Here is a 26,376-nt window from a genome sequence, read left to right as displayed (position 1 = left end):
CTAGATCTAACAGTATGATCCCTACAAGAGACATAGTTTAGGTTTAAGACACACATAGACTGAGAATAAAGGGATGGAAAACATATTTCAAGCAAATGAGAACCAAAAGAAAGCTGAGGTAGTTATATTTATATTAGGCAAAATAGACTTTAAGCTAAACATGGTCGAAAGAGACAAAGAAGATCATTATGTAATGATAAAGGGGCCAGTCCATCCTAATAAGATATGATAATTGTAAATATTTAAGCACTCAGTACTGGAGCACCTAAATTTATAAAGCAAATACTAACAGAACTAAGAGAAGACATAAATAGCAATACAGTAATAGTTGGGACTTTATTATCCCTTTCTCAACAATGGATAGATCATCCTTACAGAAAATCAATAAGGAAACAGATTTGAACAACAAATGGACCTATAGACATGTACAGACCAAATGGACCTAACAGACATGTACAGAACATGCCATCCTACAAAAGCAGAATACACGTTCTTCTCAAGCACACAGGAAACATTTTCTGGGACAACTCATATGTTAGACCACAAAACAAATCTTAGCAAATTTAAGAAGATTAAAATCATACCAAGTATCTTTTCTGACCACAATAATATGAAACTAGAAATCAATAACAGTAAGAAAACCAGAAAATTTACAAAACATGGAAATTAAACAACACACTCCTAAACAACCAATAAATCAAAGAAGAAATTAAAAGGGAAATAAAAAAAGTATCTGGGTCAAACAAAAATGGAAACATACTATCCCAAAATATATGAAATACAACAAAAGTGATCCTAAGAAATAAGTTTACAGGGATAAACATATACATCAAGAAAAAAAGAGAGTTCACAAATTTTAAAAAAGCTAACTTTACACCTCAAGGAACTAGGAAAAGAAGAACCAACTAAGCCCAAAGTTAGCAGAAGGAAAGAAATAATAAAGGTTAGAGAATAAATGCAATAAAGAATACAAATATAAAGCAACAAAACTAAGAGTTCTTTGAAAAGATAAACAAAATGGACAAACCTTTAGCTAGACTAACCAAGAAAAAAAGAGAGAGAAGATCCAAATAAATAAAATTATAAATGAAAGAGGAGACATTACAACTGATACCACAGAAATGCAAAGGATCATAATGGACTACTATGAACAACTACATGTCAACAAATTAGGTAACCTAAATAGATAAATTCCTAGAAAATAACAGCCTACCAAGATGAATCATGAAGGAACAGTAAATCTGAAAAGACCATTAATGAGTGAGGAGATTGAATCAGTAATTAAAAATCTCTCAACAATGAAAAGCCCAGGACCAGATGGTTTCCCTGGTGAATCCTACCAAACATTTAAAGAATTAATACCAATCCTTCTCAAACTCTTCCAAAAATTGAAGAGGAGGGAACACCCCCAAATTCTATTTTCATTTTATAAAGCCAGCATTACCCTGATACAAAAGCTAGGTAGGGACCCAAGAAAAGAAAATGACAGCTGATATATCTGATGAATACAGATGCAAAAATGCCCAACAAAATACTAGCAAACCAAATTCAAAACACATTAAAAGGATCATACACCATACTCAATAGGAATTTATCCCTCAAATGAAAAATTGTTCAACATATACAAATCAATAAATGTGATACATCACATTAATAAAATGAAAGATAAAAATTGTATGATCATCTCAATAAAGCATTTAACAAAAATCAACAATCATTCAGGATTAAAAAATGCCTCTCAACAAATTTGGTATAGAAGGAATGTACCTTGACATAATTAAGGCCATATATAACAAGCCCATAATTAATACCATACTCCATAATAAAAGGTTGAAAGCTTTTCATCTAAGATCAGGAACAAGACAAAAATGTCCAGCCTCACCACTCTTATTCAATATAGTAATAGAAGTTCTAGTCAGAGCAATCAGACAAGGAAAAAAAGGAAATAAAATGCATCAGAACAGGAAAGAAAAAAACAATATTATCTCTTTTTTCAGATGACATATTACATGTAGAAAATATTAAGATGCCACCAAAAAACCGTTAAAACTAATACATGAATTCAATAAAGTTGAAGGATAGAAAATCAACATACTAAAATCAGTCGCATTTCTAGCCAAATCAATCTTGAGAAAGAAAAACAAATCTGTAGGTATCACATCTCAAATTTCAAGATATACTATAAAGCTATAGTAATCAAAACAGTATGGTACTGGCACAAAAATAGACATACAGATCAATAGAACAGGATAGAAAGCCCAAAAATAAACCCATGCTCATGTGGTCATCAATTAATCTATGACAAAAGGAGGCAAGTATATAATGGGGAAAAGACAGTCTTGCCAATAATTGTGCTGGGATAATTGGACAGCGACATGCAAAAAAATGAAACTGGACCATTTTCCTACACCATACACAAAAATAAACTCAAAATGGATTAAAGACCCAAATATGAGACCTGTAACCATAAAATTCCTTAAAGAAAACATAGTCATTAATCTCTTTGACATCATCCGTAGCAACATTTTTCTAGGTATGTCTCCTCAGGCAAGGCAAACAACAACAAAAATAAACTATTGGGACTATAGCAGAATAAAAAGTTTTTCACGGCAAAGGAAACCATCCACAAAATGAAAAGGAAATCTACTGAATGGGGAAAGATATTTCCAAATGTTATCCAATAAGGGATTAATATCCAAAACATATTTTAAAAACTTGCACAGCTCAACACCAAAAAGAAACCTGATTTTTAAAAAATGGGCAAAGGACCTAAATAGACATTTTTCCAGACCGCCAACAGGAAAAGATGCTCAACATCACTAATCATCAGGGAAATGCAAATCAAAACCACAATGACATATCACCTCACACCTGTCAGAATGGCTAGTATCAAAAACACAAGAAATAACAAGTGTTAGTGAGGATGTGGAGTAAAGGGAACCCTTGTGGGCTGTTGGTGGGAATGTAAATTGGTGCAAGCATTGTGCAAAATAGTATGGAAGTTCCTTAAAAAAGTAAAAACAGAAATACCATATGCTTGGTATTTCCACTAGTAGATATTTACCCAAAGAAAGTGAAAACACTGATTCAAGAAGATATATGTATATGTCCCCAAAAAAGATATATGTACCCCTACGTATATTGCAGCATTATTTATAATAGCCAAGATATGAAAGCAACCCAAGTGCCTATCAATAGATGAATGGATAAAAAAAAGTAGTGTGTGTATGTGTGTGTGTGTGTGTACAAAGACAGATACCATACTATTTTTGTTATATGTGGAATCAGAAAAACAAAACAAATGAACAATCAAAGCAGAAACAGACCCATAAAAACAGAGAACATACTGGTGATTGCCAAAGAGGAAGGGGTTTGAGTGGATGGGCAAAATAAGTGAAGGGAATTAAGAGGTATAAACTTCCAGTTATAAAATAAATAAGGCATAGAGATGAAAAGTACGGCATGTGGACTATAGTCAATAATATTGTGATAATGTTGTATGGTGACAGATCTTAACTATACTTATCCTGGTGAGCATAGCTTAATGTACAGAATTGTTGAGTTACTACACTGTACACCTGAAACTAATATAACATTGTATGTCAACTATACTTCAATGTAAAAAATAAATTAGTTGTGTTTCTATACACTAACAACAAATTATCTGAAAAAGAAATAAAACAATCCCATTTATAATAGCATCAAAAATAATAAAATACTTAGGGATAAATTTTAAAAAAAGGAGGTGAAATATCTCTACCCTGAAAACTATAAGAAATTAATGAAAGAAACTGGAAAAGAATTAATATTGTTAAAATGTCTGTACTACCTAAAGCCACCCATATATTCAGTGTGATCCCAAATAAGATTCCAGTGCCATTTTTCATGTAAATAGAATAAAACAGCCACAAGGAGTAGTGGGTGGAGGAAATGGGTGAAGGTGATCAAAAGGTACAAACTTCCAGTTATTGGGATAAATAATTTCTGAGGATATAATGCACAGAATGATGACTACAGTTAACAATACCATATAGTATGTTTGAAAGTTGCCAAGGGCAGATCTTAAAAGTCCTCATCACAAGAAAAAATTGTAATTGAGGTGATGAATGTTAACTTACTGTGATAAGCATTTCACAACATATACATATATCATTATGTGGTACACCTTAAACTTATACAATGCTATGTCAATTATATCTCAAGAAAACTGAAAAGAAACTAAAAACTAAAAAACTTTTTAAATAAGTAAATAAAATAACAAAAGAAAAGATTTGAACAAGATACTTTACCAAAGAAGATACATGAAGCAAAGAGCACACGAAAAAAAAATGATGCTTAATATTAGTCATTAGGGAAATTAGTATTAAAGCCACCATGAGATACTACTGCATACTTATTAGATAGGCTTTTTTAAAAAAGATAATTACAAAATACTGCTGGTGAGGATGTGAAGGAAAACATTATGATAAGTTAAAAGAAAAAAAAGCCAAGCTCAAAACTCTGTCATATAAAAGTCATTTCTTTTATATGACATTCCAGAAAAGGCAAAACTAGGACAGAAATCATATCAGTGGTCATCAGAGGTTAGGAGGGGAGAAGGAATTATCTACAAAGGAACTTGAAGGAAACTTATGGGATAATGGGAATGTTCTGTATCTTGACTGTGGAGGCAACTGCATGACTGTTTAAGTTTTTCAAAATTCATCAAACTGTACACGGAAAAAGGGTGAATTTTACAATATGTAAACTGTACCTTAGTAAACCAAAGAAGGCATTAAAATAAATCCAAAATTAAATGCATATAAATCACCCTGTGAATCATGATTTTAATGACATGTACTCAAATTAAATCAGGGCAGAATTCAGAACATTATTTGAATTATTAAAATTTCTTTTTATGATGGACTTTCAGATGAATAAAATACATTTTCCTAAAGTGTTTGCCACAAATAAAAGTTGTTCAAAAGTGAGACATAATTTAGTATTACTATCATCATTAGCATCTACGGTAATCACCTGTGACATAATTTAACATTCATTGATGCAAATATTTGAGAAACATTTCCTGAGTGTAACTAGACCACAGACCTGAAAGGACTCACTTCTCCCCAGTTCTGGACCAGGAGGATATGCTTCAGACTTCTCCAATAAACTTTCATAAGGTATGAGCAGATGAGATCAAATCTTAGAAAAATAATTTCAAACTTAGCTTCAGCTGGTCCGTAACAGTAAAGGTGTTTAATATTAGAAAATAGTATCACACAGTATAGCAACATTACAAAGATGGTAATTAATACACTTAGAACAAATGAAACCTATCAAAGACATTTTTTGTTGTTGAACAAATGATTAATAATTGTCATGACAGTACAATTTAAAAAGGCTTTTCATTTCATGTGTGTTATCAGTGCTTCAACATAGAACATATTGTCAAGATTAGTGACGTGGATACCAATGGTTTTTTTCAAACACTGAATGCCAGTATTTTCTGGTAAATGCCAATTTTCACACAACAAATTAATTAAACATAACACAATTTCAGGAGATGATGATATAGCATAATTCACCCAAATTACAAAAATAGCAACACTTAAAATCATACACATTATTTCACCATTTCATAAAACTTCTCTTTAAACTTCTACAAACTTTCCCAGAGTAAAAAGTTTCCTCAAAAGCCTCATGATAACATTAAACTACAAAATTCACTCTGGAAATGCAGGGAATTATTTTTCAAATTTTTGCTTTAAGATTTTTTTTAATCTGTGAAAATATATAGTGAGGAGTGTGTTGAGATAGGTGGAGGAAAAAAGAGCTTCTAGTTGATGGATTCAATATGTCTGAAAATACTTCAATAATGTAGAGAAAAAACTTCAAGAGCAAGAATGTATTCTAGATAGAAGCCTTTCAGCAAGATGGACAGGTGAGCAGTTCTTGCATCAGTTGCATCCACAGGAGAGAGGTCTCAAAGAATGCTAGTTTATAGAATCTTCTATATGATAGAGTTGGCTACATCCAATGATTCATCTGTTATGAGAACAATGTCATAAGAGTCCATGTTCTTGTCTAAAAGCTCATCCACCCTATCATTTAGCTATCCAATTTTCAGAATGTGTTCAACATTGGCTACTCCATCTGTCATTCTTATATCCCCTTGAGAATCTCCAAGCAGAATTATGTTGCTACTGTCTTTTCATCAATTGAAATATCCTGTATTCTTCAAGGGAATTAGTTTGCCTTTAAATCCTTTGAGCACCCCATTATCATCAAAATCCATGAAGTTGGACACTACTGTGATGTTCAGGTGATAAACCCTAGCTTAATGGATTACCTCCTCCAGTATATCACCAATACCAGCTGAAAATATGAACACAGGGATACTGTATTGTTGGAGTTTATCAAAGAAATTCTCATACCCTTCCTGGAGCATAACATCAGATTCTGCCACCATGTGATTTAGTATACCATTCTACCATGTAGGGGTACTTCTCTTCTACGATAAGAACAGGATCAATTTCAATAGCGTATTTTTCCTTTAGTTGCAGTAAATTTTCTCAGCATTCATCTGTAACCAGCTTACTGTTGTCAATGACATAACAACATGTTGGGCATCTCTTCCCTTCATAGGAAAATCTACTCAGTGTCATATCAAAGTCTGTTATTTTTTTTAATTTTATTATGTTATGTTAATCACCATACATTACATCATTAGTTTTTAATGTAGTGTTCCATGATTCATTGATAGCACATAATACCCAGTGCTCCATTCAATATGTGCCCTCTTTAATACCCACCTGTTATTATCTGAAGTTTGGCAGCTCCTCCCTTAATAAGACCACAGATCATTTCTTCTACTCTTACAGGGTTCTTATTTTGAACTCAACTTCTCTGGAATTCTTGCATCATTTTCACATGTACAGTGGAATCTTCATTAGGCATTTCTTGGTTCTCCAATCTTCCTTAGGGCACTTGAGCTCTTTCGTCCTCAAATTTTTCCTAGGATAACAGCATAGGTGATAAGCAATATCCAGAGATGCAGGGCTTGGATACAGACAACCTTGATGATCTTGGTCTTCCACGTTGCCTTCCTCTTCAAGGTACATATGTACTGGGCCAGCACCCCCCACCCTCCCACGACCAGGGTGCACACACTGGCACTTGCCACCACACCCATCCTCGCCACAGCTGCCTGGTCCATGAATGGGGTATCCTGCGCCTCCCAGGCAGAAAAGAAAAATTCAAAGACATTTTTAATGGTCCAAATATTATAACTCTCAGATCACTCAAAAGCAAAATGATAAAAATGTAATATAAGACCCAAGAACATTATTTAACAGTGAACAGAACAAGCAAGTTATATACATGGAATTTTTAGTTATAATCTCTCTACTGAAGGATACCTCAGACTGGGATCCAATGGCACTAGGTACTAGTCCCATCTATACCAAAGCAGTTTCCCTACTGCTCATATCCATGTTTGAAATAATTAAATAACCCAGCAATTTCAATAAGGTTTTACTGTGAATATGAACTCACCAATGCTTCATAAGTCCCCAAAGATAAGCAATCTCTACAGAGTTGGCTTCATGGACATGCCACTTATGCACTCAGGTGCATAGATTAGAAGGGCCTGAAGTTGGTTTAATGCTGTCACTATCGTGAAATTCTTAACAATTTAACAAGGACCCTATATTTTAATTTTGTATTGGGCCCCACAAATTATGTAACTGGTCCTAATTATAAATACCAAAACTGACATGAGGATTCTGAGTTACTCTTTACTATAGTCACTTGTGTCATGCATTTGACAAAAACTAACCAAATTTTTCTTGAAACACTTTAGTTAAGAAACTACAACTGTTAAACTGGCCAGTTGGACTCATAAAGTACCTAGGAACTTCTCGTAAGATAGGCAGGTTGCAAGGACAATTCATTTGTTTCTGAGTTTGGAACTTCCACTTCCTACTCCAGATAAAATAGGGTAAAAAGAAAACTAGATAGACTCTCCTCTCAGGTGATCAACTGTCTTTGTATGGGAGCACATACTTAAACCTGTTTTTCTCTGAATTTTCATTTTAATCTTTGGTGAGTTCTTCCTCCTATGAAATTTTATATATTAATTTATTCACTCATTCAAGAAATGTCTGATGAGTACCAACTATGTGCCAGGCATTGTGCTCAGCACTAAATAGAAAATACAAAACAAGACTAAACAAAAATAAAACAAGAAAACAGTCTTCTTCCACATGAAACTTAAAGTCACCAAATCAGTCACTCCTAATCTTCCCATTTATAGTCTTCATAATTTTGTGACATTTTTCCCCAGGGCATTGATTTTTAATCTATGAATCTAGAGGAACAATATGATACATACCAGCTTTTTCAATAGCAAAATAATAGAAGTGTACCTTTTAAAACATCAGATTTTACTGTTTAATAATGAAAGTTGTCCTTAAAAAAAAAAAAAGTGCCTTAACTGTGTGAAAGGCATCCAGTGAATAGTTAGCATTGCTCCTAATCTAAACCATGTCACCGTTCTTCCCTTCCTATAAATGGCATGCACTATCATGGTCAGTCTCAGAGCTGGCTTCCAGCCCAGTCAGCCCCTGCAGCCAGCAGGGCCCAGGGCAACAGTGTCTTTTATAAGTAGGTAAAAAGCATTTGGCTTGAATCTCCATTGCTAAGTCTTTCTGCAAGATGGCAAATACATAACCCAAGTGCTTTGGAGCAGAGCTGATTTTAAAAGCATTAGAGCACGTGAGCCTTCTCTTAATCGTGGTCCAAACAAAAACCAGTTGGTCCCCTGCCATCTTTCTTCATCCTCAGTGGTGTAACTATGGCTCTTTGGTTCTGGAAAAGCATCTCCCTTATTCATTAGCCATAACACAAAGCAGCAGATGCCTAATACCTATTTCCATAAAGCTTCTGGGCTGAGGAAGTGAAAACTGGTTGGAATTAAGCTGAACCTGGAAACATCCTGGGGTTCATTTTTATTTGAGGTTACAAAATCAACAAGTGCCATTTTTCTGAGCTGGGTAAAGGGGAGCAAGGTAAAGGTATCAAATGGCACTCATATTTGGACGTGAATGAAGGCTCATATCCCCTGACAGCTTGGCATGGGTGAATTTAGTTTCTGCAAAGCATATGGAGACTTTTATTTCTCCCCAGCGAAAATGTGTTATTTTATGTGCTCAGACTATCACATCCTCCCCTGCTTTTTTAGAGAACATCTATTTCTGGTGAGAGCTGCCAATTCATTATCCCACAGTCTCACCCCACAGTTGGGACACATGACCAGTATGAACCAGTCAGAATCTTCCTTGGGGTTTCTCACAAGATTTGGAGGGAAAGAGCTTTCTTTCCTCTCTAGGCTATAAGAATATAAGATCTTGGATTCCTGGAGTCTCATGGAGTCAGACAGCTGAAGAGAACAGGGCTACAAGCAGAGAGCAGCAGAAATGAGAGATGACGAGGGAGCCCTGATATGCCTGTTCCTGGACCTCATCACCCAGAGGCCAGCCCCTCCTCTGGTTCATCATTTCAGTGCATAAGCTACACCATCTTTTTTTACATATTACTTTGCTTATGCTAGTCCAGATTGGCTCTCTGACACTTTCAAGGAAGAGTCCTGACCAATTCACTCCCTACTCTACAAGCTGCATGTCTACAACCTGACTGACATCAAGCAAGTTCAAATAATAACCAAGAAGGTGAGAGGGAACCAGATTCTCATACTCAAGGAAGCTTACCTCCAGCCAATTAATTTCTTTAAAGTTTGTCAAAGTCACAGTGCTAACTTTATGAAAGCAATTGATTTAGAACCTAATGTTCTTTTCTGTGCAGAGTGCATCTGTAAATCATGGTCTATGTCCTGGCATTTGGACAGGAGAGGAGGCGTGGGGAGAGAGGAGGCAAGGCACAACCCAAGAACCCTGCTCAAACCCAGAACTTTGCCATACAACTAACAAAATGAAAGTGTTCCTAGGTCCACGAACTTTCATTTATATCGCCAGGTGGTTCCCTTCAACAACTGTCTCCATGGATTAAGACTCTTGCTTCTGCAAATCCTTAACTTCTATCCAAAGTTAGAGACCAGATTAAATGAACATCATTCTTACTCAAAAGAATTCCAAAGTCAAGTTACCAATCTGCTCCTCCATACCGACCATTATGCATTCCCTTCCCAATCCACCCACACTTTCATTTATGTACCTCTACTATTAATTCATTCATTCTATGAATATTTCTGAGTATCTCCATGTTCCTGCCATCATGATTTAAAACATGAGTCCCCCCGATGCTCTGTTACTCCAAACAAAAAATTAACAAACTTGAGGGTTGGGTGGAACATAAAAATCAGGATCAACAAAGCAAATAAAGGGGAAAAACCTACTGTCACAACTCATCAAAAATTGGGAGCTAAAGAAACAATATTCTGACACAAATTGTCCCTAAGTCTCCTAGAAGTAGTATTGGTGACTTAATAAATCTTGAAAATTTGTATTAACACTCCTAATGTGGGGAGGAAGGAACTTAAGTGGAGTTCTCTTATCTTTTCCTTCTTTTGAGAGAAAATGGTTGCTAGGGAAATAATAATAAGGTGAAGTGAACAAACAGGGCTTGCTCTCTCTGATGGACTGAAGACTCTAGAACTCTACATAGATTGGGGGAAAATATTCCAAAGCCCAAGGGTATCTACCCAACTAGATTCAGTGAAGATGGAAGGAGAATGAGTCAGAATAATTCATTTATGATATATCAGCCAAAAAAAAAAATCTGAATCAAGTTCCCCACGTTGAACATAAGTGAGGTGAAAACATACAGTGTAGTAACCATGCAGACGTATTACAGAGAGGAAAGGAATGAAAAGAAGCAACACAGCAAGCAAGATAGACCCCATTTGCCCAAAAACATAATCATGGAGAAGAGAGTTCCCCATGAGCACTTCAATCTATATAGTAATTTCATAGCTGTGTTAATTCAACAAGACGAGTGAGATGAAAGGGATCCCAGGAAATGCAGAGGAAAAAGGCAGATATTAAAACAATAAGAGGAAAATATATAAGAATGACAAAGATAAGACAGAATAAAGACAAGTTTTTGGTTTCCCTTATGTACAAAATTCAAAACATGGAAGAAAAAAACCATTCAAAGATTATTAGAGGAAAAATTTCTCCTTAAAATGAAGAAAAGTTGTAGTTTTAAATATATATATATATACCATGTTGTGGATATACCTGGTTTATCCATCTAATATCCATTTCTCTTCCTCCTTCCTGAGAACAAAAAGTACTCACTTAGACATTCACCCCTCCTCCATAGGACTCCTATGTTTTGGAGATGCTGACCCACCCCATGTCCAAAACAAAGAGCAGGTTCAGATTGGCTTGAACCAATCTAGCAAATTCTACTTCCCTGGCCACAGATATTGATTCGGGCTGAGCATGTGAATTCAATGAGTCAAATAAAGTAAACTTTAGGATTCTTGCTTAAAACATTGAAGAAAAGTGACTCTGTATTCCAGGGAATATAAACTCTAGAGAGAACTTTCAGAACTATTTCTTATAGTGAGTTCTACTATATATGTGTGTATATAATTACAGTGCAGCAATTCTTCCATTTCACTTCACTTTCTCTTCTGATAAATTTAGGAAATATTACATGAAAAATGTTTCAAAATTTTTCTGGAACTTGTTGGAAATCCAACCTCTAAGAAACTGGAGGAAGCTATTCACAGGGAGGTATCACACTGGAGGCAGTCCACCGCAAGGCTTCCCAGGGTAGGTGTGCAAGGTGGGAGTGTGGGGAGTAGCTGCTGAGAGTGTTTGCTGCTGCCACCTGTTCTTCAAGACTAGGGCCCTGGAAAAGCTACCAGGACTGTAACAACCCAGGGCCAGAGAAAGTCCGCCAAAGGAGACCACCAAAACCAGAAGCAGAACCCTCTTCCTCCTCCAATGACTGCCAGAACCCTCTATTGACAAATTTTAGGACAAGCTGGAAAAGGAAAAAACACTTAAAGCGCCCAGATAAATTTTCACAGAGCATCTAAAAACAAATTTGGAGCTGAGAGACAATAAATTGATAACCAACCTAATACCCACAGGAAAACTTAACGTTATTTTGCGCATTTATAAAATTTTACATATATATATGATTTCATGTCACAATTACTGTTTTTCCGTCTAAACCTCATTTTTTTTCTTTTTACTCATTTTTTAAAAACTTTATCCATGCTATTGTAGGTAAATATAGTTCATTCAATTTGCATTATGCAACACTAAATTATTAAGAAGACATAGGTTCCAGATTATATTTCCCTAGTGAATTGCTCCTTATACATTTACCATTGTGCTTTACCATAATGCTTTGTCTTAATATTCATTTTGTCTGACTAGCAATATTACTACTATAATATTGTTTTGTGTTTGTGAGAGTATGTGTTGTGGTTTTAGTATTTACTCCTAGATATTAGTATATCTTTCCCACCTTTTGCTTGCAAATCTATGCCATGCATTTGTATTTTTCTTTAAACTGCATATAGCTAGAAATTTTAAATACAATGTGAGAATCTCTGCCTTTAAGGTGAACTCATAATGCTTTCATTTATTGAGATTACTGATGCATTTGAATTTATTTGTACCATTCTATTTTGTGTTTTATGTTTCCTTTTCTATTTGGCATCTAAGTGGTATCTTTACTTGTTTCTCCCTTCCTGCTTTCTGTTAGATTCTGCTCCTGCCAAACATTGCAATGCTTTACACCAATCTCACCTTTCATTTAATTGTAGTATAATATTTAAATTCTAACTTATTAAATCCTTCCAAATTAGTCACTACTATAATTTATGAATAATTTTTAAGTGCTTATATTTATCCATGATTATGATTTTATTATTGCTCTAACATCTAAAACTGTCCTCCTCAGGTGGTTCTTTCCTTTCTGAAAAATATCCCTTAAGTTCTTTTAGCAAGAGTCAGTGCTTGGTAAATTTTCTCACCATTTGTCTGAAAATATTCTTTATCTCACTCTTTAAAAATGATAAAACTAAGTATAGAATTGTAGATTGATTTTTTTTTACTCAGTCCTTTGAAGACAGTATTCCATGGTATGCAGCTACCACTGCCATAAGTCTGCTGTCAGACTAATTATTCCTCAAGAGAGAATGTCTTTTTTTCTCAATTTTCCCAGTATAATTACTATTTATTGTTATATTAGTTTCAGGTGTACAATACAGTGATTCAACAATTCAATACATTACTCACTGCTCACCACAATAAGTGTACTCTTAATCCCATTCATCTATTTCACCCATCCCCCTCACCCACCTCCCCTTTAGCAATCACCAGTTTCTTCTCTTTTTTAATTTGTTCATTCATTTTGTTTCTTAAATTCCACATGAGTGAAATCATATGGTATTTGTCCTTCTCTGACTTATTTCACTTAATATTATACCCTCTAAATCCATCCATGTTGTGGCAAATGGCAAGATTTCATTCTTTTTATGATGGAGTAATTAATATTCCATTTTATTTATTTATATAAATATATACATATATGTATATACCACATCTTCTTTATCAATTCGTCTATCGATGGACACATGAGCTGCTTCCATAACTTGGCTACTGTAAATAATGCTGCGAAAAACAGAAGTGCATATATCTTTTCAAATTAGTGTTTTCATATTAAGTAAATACCAATCCAGTAGAATTACTGGATCACATGGCAATTCTATTTTAGTTTTTTGAGGAACTTCCACAGTGTTTTCCATAGTGGCTGCACGACTTCGAATTCCCGCCAACAGTATCCACATTCTCACCAACACTTGGTTCTTGAGTTTTCAGTTGTAGCCATTCTAACATGTATGAGGTGATCTCTCATTATGGTTTTGATTTGCATTTCCCTGATGGTTAGTAATGTTAAGCATCTTTTCATGTGTCTGTTGACATCTGTACGTCTATTTTAGAAAAATGTCTGTTCATATCTTCTGCCCATTTTTTAACTGGATTATTTTTTTGGTGTTGGTATATTTTTCTGTATAAGTTCTTTATGTATTTCAGATATTAACCCCTTCTCAGATATATCATATGCAAATATCTCCCTCCATTCGGTAGCTTGCCTTTTTGTTTTGTTGATGGTTTCCTTCGCTGTGCTGAAGCTTTATATTTTGTGTAGTCCCAATAGTTTATTTTTGTTTCCCTTGCCAAAGGAGACATATCTAGAAATATGTTGCTAAAACTGATATCAGAGAAATTACTGCGTGTGCTCTGTTCTAGGATTTTTATGGTTTCATCTCACATTTAGGACTTTAATCCATCTTGAGTTTATTTGTGTGTGTGGTGTAAGATAGACCAGTTTTCCCAGCACCATGTTGAAGAGACTGTCCCTTTTCCCATTGCATATTCTTGTTTCCTTTCTTAAAAGATTAATTGACCATATAATTGTGGGTTTATTTCTGGGCTCTCTGTTCTGTTCATTGATCTATGTGTCTATTTTTGTGCCACTACCATACTATATTGATTACTACAGCTTTGTATGATATCTTGAAATCTGGGATTGTGATATTTCCAGTTTTATTCTTCTTTTTCAAGATTGCTCTGGCTATTTGGGGTTCTTTGTGGTTCCATACAAATTTTAGGATTATTTGTTCTAGTTCTGTGAAAAATGCTGTTGGTATTTTGATAGGGATTACACTAAATCTGTAGATTGCTTTGGATAGTATGGACGTTTTAACAATATCTGCTCTTCCAATCCATGAACATGGAATATCTTTCCATTTGTTTATGTCATCTTCAATTTCTTTCATCAACTTTTTATACTTTCCAGAAAACAGGTCTTTCACTTTCTTGGTTAAGTATATTCCTAGATATTTTATTATTTTTGGTGCAATTGTAAATGGGATTGTATTCTTAATTTCTCTTTTTGCTACTTCATTATTAGTGTATAGAAATGCAACAGATTTCTGTACATTGATTTTATATCCCGCAACCTTACTGAACTCATTTATCAGTTCCATTAGTTTTTTGGTGGAGTCTTTAGGGTTTTCTATATATAGTGTCATGTCTACTGCAAATAGTGAAAGTTTTAGTTGTTTCTGAACTTAGATGCCTTTTATTTCCTTTTCTTGTCTGATTGCTGTGATTAGGACTTCCAGCACTGTGTTGAATAAAAGTAGTAAGAACATTCTTGTCTTATTTCCTGATCTTAGAAGAAAAGGTCTCAGTTTTTCACCATTAAGTATGTGGGTTTTTCACATATGGCCTTTAAGCTGTGGGTTTTTCACATATGGTCTTTATTATGTGGACATGTGTTCCCTCTAAACCTACTTTGTTGGTTTTGCTCATGAATGGATGCTGTGCTTTGTCAAATACTTTTTCTGCATCTACTGAATGATCATATGGTTCTTATCTTTCTGTTATTGATGTGATCTATCACATTGATTGGTTTGCTAATATTGAACCATCCTTGCATCCCAGGAATAACTCCCACTTGATCGTGGTGAATGACTTTTTTTTAATGTATTGTTAGGTTTGGTTTGCCAATATTTTGTTGAGGATTTTTGTATCTATGTTCATCAGAGATACTGGCCTGTCATTCTCTTTTTTTATAGGGTCTTTATCTGGTCTTGGTATCAGAGTAATGCTGGCCTCATAGAACGAATTTGGAAGCTTTCCTTTCTCTTCTATTTTTTAAAATAGTTTCAGAAAAATAGGTATGAACGCTTTTTGAAATGTTTGGTAGAATTCAGCTGTGAAGCCATCTGGACCTGGACTTTTGTTAGTTTTTTGTTGACTGTTTCAATATCATTGCTGATTATAGGTCTGTTCAAATTTTCTATTTCTACCTGATTCAGTTTTATGAGGTTATATGTTTCTAGAAATTTATCCATTTTTTTCTAGGTTGTCTGGTTTGCTGGCATATAATTTTTCGTGATATTCTCTTACAATCCTTTGTATTTCTGTGGTGTTGGTTATTTCGCTTTCATTTCTGATTTTGTTTGGGTCCTCTCTCTCTCTCTCTCTCTGATTAGTCTGGCTAGAGGTTTCTCAATTTTGTTCATCTTTTCAAAGAACCAGCTCCTGCTTTCAATGATCTGTTATATTTTTTTAATTTTTTATTTCCTTTATTTCTGCTCTGATCTTTATTATTTTCTTCCTTCCACTGGTTTTGGGTTTTGTTTGTTCTTTTTCTGGCTCCTTTAGGTGTAAGTTAGGTAGTTTATTTTTTTTTTTTAATTTTATTTTATTATGTTATGTTAATCACCATACATTACATCATTAGTTTTTGATGTAGTGTTCCATGATTCATGTATAACACCCAGTGCTCCATTCAATACATGCCCCCTTTAATCCCCATCACTGGGCTAACCCATCCCCCCATCTCCCTCCCCTCTAGAACCCTCAGTTTGTTTCTCAGAGTTCATAGTCTCTCATGGTTCGTCTCCCCCTCTGATTTCCCCCCTTCATTTTTCCCTTCCTACTATCTTTTTTTTTAACATATAATGTATTATTTGTGTCAGAGGTACAAGTCTGTGACTCATCAGTCTTACACAATTTACAGCACTCACCATAGCATGTACACTCCCCAATGTCTATCACCCAGCCACTCCATCCCTCCCACCCCCCACCACTCCAGAAACCTTCAATTTATTTCCTGAGATTAAGAATTCCTCATTTCAGTGAGATCATATGATACATGTCTTTCTCTGATTGACTTATTTAGCTTGGCATAATTTTTCTTGTTCTTGCAGACCTGTATTGCTGTAAATTTCCCTTTTAGAACAGCTTTGGCTGCATCACAAAGATTTTGGATCATTGTCTTTTCATTTTCATTTGTCTCCACATATATTTTGTTTTTCTCTTTGATTTCTTGGTTGACCCATTCACTACTCAGTAGCATGTTATTTAACCTCCATGTATTTGTGTTCTTTCCATGTTTTCTGTGGTTGATCTCTAGTTTCATAGCATTTTGGTTGGAAAAGATGCATGGTATCACTTTGATCTTTTTCATTTGTTGAGATTTGTTTTGTGGCCTAACATGTGATCTATTCTGGAGAATGTTCCCCTTGCTCTTGGAAAGAAGGTGTATTATGCAGTTTCAGGATGGAATGTTCTGAATATATCTGTTAGATCCATCTGGGACAATGTGTCATTTAAAGCCACTGTTTCCTTGTTGATTTTCGGTTTTGATGATTTATCCATTGATGTAAGTGGTGTGTTAAAGTCCCCTACTATTACTGTATTACTATCAATTACTTCCTTTATGTTCATTATTAGCTAATTTATGTACTTGGGTGCTCCCATGTTGGGTGCATATTTAAAACTGTTATATCTTCCTGTTAGAGTGTTCCCTTTATGTTTAGGTGCATCCCTCTTTGTCCCTCATTAGTCTTTGTTTTAAAATCTATTTTGTCCAATATAAGTATTGCTACTCCAGGTTTCTTTTCACTTCCATTTGCAGGATAAATGCTTTTCCAGCCTTTAACTCTCAATCTACACATGTCTTTAGGTCCAAAATGTGCCTCTCTGTAGCAGCATATATATGGGTCTTGCTTTATTATCCATTCCACCATCCCATGTCTTTTAATTGGAGCATTTAGTCCATTTACATCAATTTATAGGTATGTACTTATTGTTTTGTTACTTATTTTATGGTTGTTTTTGTAGTTTCTTCTCTGCTCTTCTCTTGCTCTATTATTTCACAGTTTGTTGGCTTTTCTTTAGTGATACCCTTGGATTCCTTTCTTTATTGTTTGCATATCTGTTACCATTTTTGATTTGTGATTACCATTAGCTTTACATATAACATACATGTAGCAGTCTATATTAGGTTGGTCATCACTTAAGTTTGAACCCATTCTAAAAGCACTACATTTTTACTCCTCCTCCCCCCTCCATGTTTTAGGTATATGGTGTCATACCTTATATATTTTTATGAAGCCCTTGCCTAACTTTTATAGATATATTTAATTTTACTGCTTTTGTGCTTCCTACTTTTCTTATTCCTGCTTATGGTCTTCTCTTTCCACTCAAACTGTCCCCTTTAACATTTCTTGTAAGACTTGTTTAGTGGTGATAAATTCTTTCAACTTTTGTCTGTCTCAGAAACGCTTTCTCTCTCCTTAAATTCTGAACGACAGCCTTGCTGGATAGGGTATTTTTGGTTGCAGGTTTCTTTCTTTCAGCACTTTGAATATATCAAGCCACTACCTCCTGGCCTAAAAAGTTTCTCCTAAAAAGTCAGCTGATAGCCTTATGGGGTTTCTCCTATATGTAGCTGTTTTCTTTTTCTTGGTGCATTAAAAATCCTCTACACTACTTTTTGCCATTTAATTATCATATGTCTTGGTGTGGACCTCCTTAGGCTGATTTTGTTGGGGGCTCTCTGTACATCCCGGATCTGGATTTCTGTTTCCTTCCCTAGATTTGGGAAGTTTTTAGCTATTATTTCTTCAAATAAATTTTCTTCCCCCTTTTCTCTCTCTTCTGGGATCCCTATAATGTCAATGTTATTACACTTACTACTTTTGTGGAGTTCCCTATTCTCATTTTTTTATTAGTCTTTTTTATTTCTCCTGTTCAGCTTGATTACTTTCCATTACTCTGTCCTCTAGGTCAGTGATCCATGCTTCTGCTTCCTCTAGTCTACTATTAATTCCTTCTACTTTTATATATATTTTTAATTTCATTTATTGAGTTCTTCATCTCTGATTGGTTCTATTTTATTTTTTTTATTTTTTTTAATTTTTTTTATTTTATTATTATTTTTTTAATTTATTTGCGAGAGAGAGAATGAGAGACAGAGAGCATGAGAGGGAGGAGGGTCAGAGGGAGAAGCAGACTCCCTGCCGAGCAGGGAGCCCGATGCGGGACTTGATCCTGGGACTCCAGGATCATGACCTGAGCCGAAGGCAGTCGCTTAACCAACTGAGCCACCCAGGCGCCCCTGGTTCTATTTTATATTTTCTCTGTCAACAGTCTCACTGAGGTTTTCCATTGTTTCCTCAGTCCAGTGAGTATCTTTATGACCACTACTTGAAATTCCCTATCAGACATGTTATTTATCTCCATTTTGTTTAGCTATCTTGCTGTGACTCTGTCCTGTTTTTTCATGTGGGACATATACCTCTGTCTCCTCATTTTGTCTGACTCTGTGATCTGCTTCTACTTGCTTTGAAAATCAGCTACATCTCCTGCTTTTGAAAGTAGTGGCCTTATGTGGAAAAGGTTCTCTGGTACCCGGCAATGTTCCCTGTTCACCAGAACCTGACACTCCAGAGGTGTCTCATGTGTGTTGTGTATTCTCTAACATTTTGGCTGAGGCATGTTTGCCTTGACTTCAGTCATCTGTAATGGCTCTACTGATGGCAGGGCTTGGTCCCTGTGTTATTAGTGGGCCAGTCTGGGACCACCTTGTGCTGAGTTGACTCAGAGCAAGTGTTTGCCAGAGATGTAGTAGCACAGAACTGCAGCATGCTCTCCCTGTATTATCCCCCGAGAAGCTTCCTTGGTGGGCAAGGCCTGTAGTCAGACATCTCCTGTAGAGATGTCTGCCTCCAGCCCAGTGCCTTACCCACATTTGTATTGGTATGTGGTTTTATTCCCCTCTACCTGGGGCAGGAATCACTTTGGGGTGGTGCTGACTTCTCCCAGGGCTGCTTACATACTGCCATGCTTGTGGTGTCACTTTGGATTGCCTCCTGCTGAGGTCATGTTGAAGGGAACAAGTCTACAGGAGAATGCAGGGGCCAAACATGCTGTTAACAAGCTAAGTGGAGGGTATTCATGTTGTGCTGGTTCCTACGGGTGTCTGTGTATCTAGGTTCAGAGCAGGGATGGAAATGGTACCCACCAGCTCTTTTGTTCTGGGAGACATCTCCCAAAGATACCTGGCCCTGCAGTAGATGCCATGAGGTTAGTAAACAAGTCTCCCTACCATATATCCCAGGGATCTTCCAAACTGCTGCTTCTCTACTGTATCTCAGCTACAGTTATGGTATGCTGTCTCTTTAAGGGCAGGGACTCCATTTCCTATCACCCTCTGGCTCTCCCAGAGAGGAGCCACTGGTTTTTAAAGTTCCAGGTGTTAAGCCCCACTGATGTAAGACCTCAGGAAGTTAAGCCCCTCTGGTTTTCAAAGCCAAATGTTAACGGAGATTCATCTTCCTAGTGCAGTTCTCCTGTGCCTGGGGTGCCTAGTATGAGGTCTGCTTCTCTTCCTTCTCTGCACCTACAGCATCCCTCCCTCCCAAGGACAGTCCCACAAGTTCATTTGGTGCTAGGCAGCATTTCCACCCCTTCTACCCTCTTCGTTGTGGCCTCTTCTCTACATTTAGTTGTAGGGAGTCTCTTCTGCCAGTCTTTAGGGCATTTTGGGGGTTATTTACACTGATGTGGGTATCATCCAGGTGTATCCATGAAACGACATAAGCCTAGCATCCTCCTACTCCATCACCTTCCCCAGAAGTTGAGAATTTATCTTTTGTGTCCATAATTAAGATATTATCTTTGTCGTGAGTGTTCTAAAGTTTCATTATAGTGTACCTATGTGCTGATTTGTCTTTAGATTTCATAAGGATTCGGCCAATGCAGTTGTGTGCTGGAGTCTCTCTCTCCTCTGTTGCGTTTTAGGTAATTTTCTGTTTTGTCTTCCAACTCACTAATTCATTCTTCAGCTGTATATAATCTGGTATTTAACTCATCCACAGGTATATCAATGATATGTCTATATTTCTAGAAGCTCTATTTGTTCTTCAAATTTCTCTTCAGTATGTTGTTCTCTCTTTATGATTTCTAGTTCTTGTTTTTATCACTTTAACCATTTGAAGCATAACTATTTTATAGTCTTTTTTCAGACTACTCTATTACCTGAAGTTCATGGGAATAGTTTTCCTACTTATAGTGTCTGCTGACTCTCTCATATGATAGATTATTTCCCCATGGAATTTATAAGTTTTCATTGTTTCCTCTCTTTCTTCCCTCTACCCCCAGAAAACCTGTGGCACCCTGGGTGTAAAAGTCTTACCACAGGATCATTTTACTTTTGCATTTGGTCTACAATTACTTTTGACATTAGTTTTCTAGCTTGGACATTCCCAACATTAAATTGGTAAATTCCAACTTCACAGGATTTTTGGTAGCCAAAGGCTTTAATTCCTTTCATATTTTCCCATCCAGAGTTTCAAAAGTAACACATTTTCTAGTCATATTACCTGAATCAGTGAGTACGTTTTTACTAGTCTCCTTTTACCACAGGAGCAGCCTTTTCTTTCCAGGATCCCAGCTTCAAGGAAGGATGTCTGTCCCAGCTCCATGCCTCACTCAGGCTTGATGCTGTATTTTCCATATTTACATGGGCATTAAAATCTTAGCCTCTAATCCCCTTATCCACTCTAATATCTTCCCAAACCATCACAGCATCTGCTCCTAAGTTTACTGCTCAAACCTAAAGCTGCTTTCATTTCTGGCATGTTACCATGCCAAAAATGATCTTTCTTCAACTTAAATATTTAGATTTTTATTTTTGTACATTGTATTTAGCATGTCTACAGTTTTGTAACTGTGGAACTGAAAGGTGTGTGTAGTTTATATCAATTCAGCTGATCGTGTTGCCAGAACCAGAACACATATTTTTATAAAGTATTTCTTTTAATCTATATGTGTGCATAGAAAAAAGTTTACAATGTTCACCTAGTGGTAATGACTTATTTCCAGAGGTTTGCATCCATGGAGTTTTTTTTTTTCCCAACTTTCTTTGTATATGTGTAAATTGTTTGAATATTTCAGTAACTACCTAGTCTCATTTTCAACTGAAAAAAAGTAGTGATAAATGTTAGTGTCTTCCATGTCTTTTGTACACAGACCAATCTCCTTACCATTCTATTCAAGGACTTTCATGATCTGACTTCATCCCATCTAGACCCATTTCTCAGTAGTCTCCCCCATATTCCCTACCCTCTGGCTCACTGGACAACCCAACACTTCCCACACATGTCTCTTCTGTCACATTCTCATGACTTCACTGAGGTTCCTCCCTCAGCAGAAATCTCAGCATGTCCTCACATTCTCAGCAGGTTCCAGTATTACTCAACCTTTAAAGACCACTTCTTAAAACCTCTTCTTAACCCTTTACTTCCTCTTTTAGTCTCCCCACTGTCCTTAAGATACAACATTTTCCATATTGAATCACACTTATTTGTCTATTACCCCCTTTAGAGAAGGGCAAGAACTATGTCTAATATTTTCATGCCTCATTTATTCAGTGAATGAGTTCATGAATAAAGAAATGAATGTTCACAACTTGCTGAGTTAAAGGCAGGCTTCTTGAGGATTTCACTCTGGGTGGGCTGCAGGTTCATTTGAGATGCCAGACAATTTTTTGTCTCTCTTATGTCATCTGGGTGGTAGTCAGTTGGGATGTTCCAGTAACCCTGGATAGCTGTGGAGAAGTCCTTAGAGAAAGAATAGCCAGTGGTATTCTGTAATGCCTTACACATGAACTGCCTTAGTTGTCACAACACTTTTGCAAACAACATTCCATTGCATCTATTGAGGTAAATGGTACCCAGTTTGAACATGAAAAAAAACTGATGTTTAGAGCATTGGTCGCTTTACCAAAGATTCAGGGAAACAACTTTGACATAGGTCTTCTGTTGCCCAGTGCAGTGATACGTATTCTCTTTTACCATCTACAACTCTGTAGGTATTCCAGCTCCCTTTGTAGTAGGAGTTACAATGCCAGCTATGATGCTGTGATGGCAAAAAAAGCCAGGCTTGTGTCTAACTGCAATACCAGCTTTCCCCCTGAATTGCTGGGAGCCTTCATGTCATCCCTCTGGCCTCCTGCTTTTTCATGTGCAGCTTCAATTTCTTCATCTCCAAAATGAAGAGGTAATAACCTCTAATGTTCTTACACTTGACTGCTTCATGGGCCTGAGTCTCTCTGAAAATTTGCTGAAGGAACCATGCCTAATTCAAGTTCTAGACTTCTTTCTAGCCACCTTTTCTAGACTTTTTCTGACCTAGGCTTAATACCAGTACCTGGGGTGCTGCCATCCAGGAATCTGAATATTTTGACCCAACCACATTCATGCTCTGTTCTTTTGACTGTGATTCCTTTTTGACCTTAGAATGTACCTTCTTTTTAGAGGCCAAAGGGAACGGTTATGTAACTGAGAACAGCTATACTTAACCAAAAATTACAATAGCAATTTAAGACAGCCCACAAAAAAGAAAACTAAATCCACCAAGCATGGTGCATAAACCTAACACAGACATGGCTTGCCTGCTTTCTATTTCCCCTGCCTCCTCACACACCAATTCTTTTGTTAAAGCTTTATTATTTCATTACTCGGCACATTTTCAACAAAGGCAAAATGATCCGCTCCAATTGTCCGACTAAAAAAGGGACTTTTTTCCTGAGATATTTTTTTCCTTCTTGTTTTACTTTCATCACATTTTAACACCTTGTAGGTCATTATAAGGGGTATGAAGTGAATCTTTTTCTTAAGGAATCCTAATTTTACAAAATAGAAAGCTATACCCTGAATGAGGTAGAGGAACTAATACTCATCACTTAAAATTACTTGCAATGCTTCCATTAATATAAAATGAATGTGTTAAATCAAAATGCTACTAAAACAAAAGGGAAAATAGGGAGACATAATCCACATGCATTTATTTGCAGTCGTCATCCAGGATGAACTGCAGCTGACTGGGTTCAGTTCTGAATAATTGTTTTATAATGGTATGGGATATGAAAAAAATAATAGAGCTCTTTCCTCATTAAATAAAATAAAACGTGTACCTGCTATCAGAGCAGAGAGAGACAGAACTAAGCACAGCCATAGTGAAAGTTCATACAGCTGACAAATAAAAAACTCACCAGGGCTGACTAGTTGGAGTTGACCTATAAATATGGCATGGATACAAAGAAGGAAAGTTGAGTAAAACTGCTCAGTTTGTTTTACTTTTCTGGTGAAATGACCATTTGTTTCCAAATAGTCCCAAAGCGCATGTCTTTAACGGCCATTACTCCACTGTACTGGCATGCTGCTGAGGGCTCTGCTTATTCCCTAATTATTGAAAAAGAGCTGCTGGAATTCATTAAGAAATTATAAGTAATACCCCAAGTACCTTCAAAACCAAGTTTGGCAATATCCTTAAATCTTGCATCAATGGAAGACTCCCTTGGTTTGCTCTGAAAATGACTAAAATTTGACAATACTGAAACCACCTAAGCCAAAGATGAGGCAGCCAGTTATTTTCCAGTAATTGTCATTCCTATAGCTTTTTTTTTTAAAGTCCTTCAAATAGGCACATAAGAACAAATCAAAACATTTTTAATATTAGACACTAATCTACAAATCTACCATTTAAACTACAAATTATACACAGCCAATTAATTAATATGGTGGAAGTAAGCCACTTGGATGTAGAAAAATCATGCCTCAATTTTGAACTGTTGTGGAAAGTAAAATGTGTAAAATGTTAAGTAGAGAAGTCACATTTAAGACTCAGATTCTTAATTTTTTTCACTATTAATTTAACTACTTACTAATCCAAATTAAATTCTATACCAGCAAGCACTGTTACAACAAACATTTCACTCTGGCAAAAATATTTCTCAGCACTGGCTAAAGCCCAGCAAAATTCAATGTCAAATTCCAGTAGAATTTGAGTTCAAATATTTCTAAAGTTGATTATAATGGACTTTGACATCACTGTGTCCCATTTTCCATCCTTGAGAGTTGATTTTTTTTTTCAGACAATATAAAGAACTGTTTTTCTTATATAATTTTTCTTATCTATTGAGGGTGATATGCCTCAGGCATGACTACTTTATGTGCATCATCTTATTTAATTATCACAACTCTCTGTATAGAAACTATTATTATCCCTGAGTATACAGGGATATATTCAGAAGGAATTGACTGTGGGGAAATTAAACATTTTGCCCTCAGTCACACAGCTGGTAAATGATGGAATACACATTTGATCTCAGAAAATCTGATTGAAAGCCCATGCTTTCCATGTATTTGTTACCCAGCCCCCTCCCCCACCTCATACAAGGTTTTCCTCTATCCCAGCATCTTGGATCAGTTACAGTTTTATTGTTATCTAAGATTATAATCCACAATTTACATCCATGATGAGCTTTCTTCTTTATACCATAATCAGCCTCATCAATACACACAAGTGGAACGCATACACACACACACATTATACATACTTTATCTATGGGAGTTGGGGGAGACAGAGAAATGGAGAAAATGATTGAAGATCCAGACCCAGTGCAATAGATGATATTCAACAGAGACGAATGCAAGGCCCCTACATTTAGGTCAGGCACTCTGCTACATCTTATATTACCGGCACTCAATCTAGTGCCTGACACATAGTGAATGCTTAATAAATGTTTTTAGAATGACTGAGGGAAAAAGTGAATGAGTGGTAAGTGACACTAGTAGGTAGGGCAGACCTGGTTTCATGTATATGAATCCCAGTGGCCCTCAGTGATGGTAAGGTCAACCTGAGTAAGTGAATTGATGTAACCACCAACAGCTGTGGGGCAGTACAGCCTATATTTACAGAAGCCTCTATCTCAGGTATGGAGGTATAAGTCCTGACCTCCTTTGTTGCCCATTGCCATAGGCACCTGGATGGGGAGAAGCTCAGAAAAGAATGTGGGTAACAATGGGAGAATCAGAGAAGTCCTGCCATAAGAAAAGACGACTCAGGGAAACCTGGTTTTCAAACGCTGCAGGGCTATCCAGGAAAAGGGATTAGTCTTATTATACGTAATCAAAAGGTACTAGCTAAGAACAACCAGGTGAGGCAAATTTGGATTCAAAGTTAAAACAGACACCTTCCGTCTCTTCCAGTGGTTGTGACCTCCTGCTTCTTCATCACGTCCCAATCCAGAGCATCTTTCAAAGTCCAGAACTAAGTTTCAACTCCTCAGAGATGTTTCCTTCCCTTTAGTGGCTCCTTCCTTCTACCCTACTTCACAATCTCCCCTAAATGACAGCACTGTCTGGGCTCTCTCCCTTGTTCACTCAGTGCTCTGATTAAGTGTTAGAAATATAAAGACGAATAAGACTAGGCTATCATCCTCAAGGGACTAGGCTACCATCTTCAGGGTACAATCTTGAGGGACACAGAGAAGAAAATTAAAGATGACAACATAATTGGTGCAATGGAATTGTGCACTGAATATTGTTGGTTCACAGAAGACAGACATCCAAATAAATCTGAGGAATCAGAGAAAACTTCCCAGGAAGATGAGGTTTACCTTTCTTTCCCTGAGCTGTATCTAAAGAAAGTTTGGAAACTAGGTAAAGAAGAAAGAATGCTCCAAGCACAGGGGACAACTAAG

At 36.3% G+C, this 26,376-nt stretch overlaps 1 pseudogene; it reads right to left on the bottom strand.

Annotated features, from left to right (window-relative positions):
- Positions 1–5,093: 5,093 nt before the first annotated feature.
- LOC118015041 lies at positions 5,094–7,227 on the bottom strand (annotated as a pseudogene).
- Positions 7,228–26,376: the final 19,149 nt, after the last annotated feature.

This window comes from Mirounga leonina, unplaced genomic scaffold (genome assembly GCF_011800145.1).
Source record: "Mirounga leonina isolate KUSES-001 unplaced genomic scaffold, KU_Mleo_1.0 Mir_165, whole genome shotgun sequence".
Taxonomy (NCBI): domain Eukaryota; kingdom Metazoa; phylum Chordata; class Mammalia; order Carnivora; family Phocidae; genus Mirounga; species Mirounga leonina.
This window is presented reverse-complemented; position numbering and strand designations above follow the sequence as displayed.